This window comes from Myotis davidii, unplaced genomic scaffold (assembly GCF_000327345.1).
Source record: "Myotis davidii unplaced genomic scaffold, ASM32734v1 scaffold80, whole genome shotgun sequence".
NCBI classification, from domain to species: domain Eukaryota; kingdom Metazoa; phylum Chordata; class Mammalia; order Chiroptera; family Vespertilionidae; genus Myotis; species Myotis davidii.
In genome coordinates, this window is record NW_006292686.1 from 1,113,827 (window position 1) to 1,114,151 (window position 325).

Here is a 325-nt window from a genome sequence, read left to right on the forward strand (position 1 = left end):
CGCATCCATACGTCCGAGCGCTGGAATTCGGCTCGACCCGCGCCGCACCCACCACCCACTTTATTTTTAACCAGCACCGCGGGGCCTCGGATGGTGCACGCACCGCCGGCCAGAAACATCTTCCCAGCGCTGCTCTCCATCTTCCGCCCTCGCTCCCCCGACATCCTCCCCCCCATGTGGGAGGGGAAACTTTTCTCCTACATACTTTCGAGTCCCTCCCGGGCCGAGCTGCGCGGAGATGACGGCGCCCGCCCGCTGCCGCAAGGTATCCGGGGGTACCCGCTGAGGGTGCTGGCTCGGGGGTGCCCGCTGGGGGCCGCGCAGT

General features: G+C 67.7%; 1 protein-coding gene and 1 long non-coding RNA gene across 5 annotated transcripts in view; one reads left to right on the forward strand and one right to left on the reverse strand.

The window, feature by feature from the left end:
• The window catches only part of LOC107183470, a 3,069-nt gene extending 2,761 nt beyond the window's left edge, over positions 1–308 (reverse strand). The window contains exon 1 of the long non-coding RNA XR_001514259.1: positions 206–308. This is a non-coding gene — a long non-coding RNA (uncharacterized LOC107183470). The remainder of the gene's footprint in view (positions 1–205) is intronic.
• The window catches only part of RREB1 (ras responsive element binding protein 1), a 145,306-nt gene that overhangs the window by 545 nt on the left and 144,436 nt on the right, over positions 1–325 (forward strand). The window contains exon 1 of one of the 4 annotated variants that reach the window (XM_006766098.2): positions 7–265. The exons of the other annotated variants lie outside the window; for them this stretch is intronic. The gene's annotated coding sequence lies outside the window, so the exon portion shown is untranslated. Of the gene's footprint in view, positions 1–6; positions 266–325 lie in introns of those variants that run through there. 4 annotated transcript variants of the gene reach the window in all.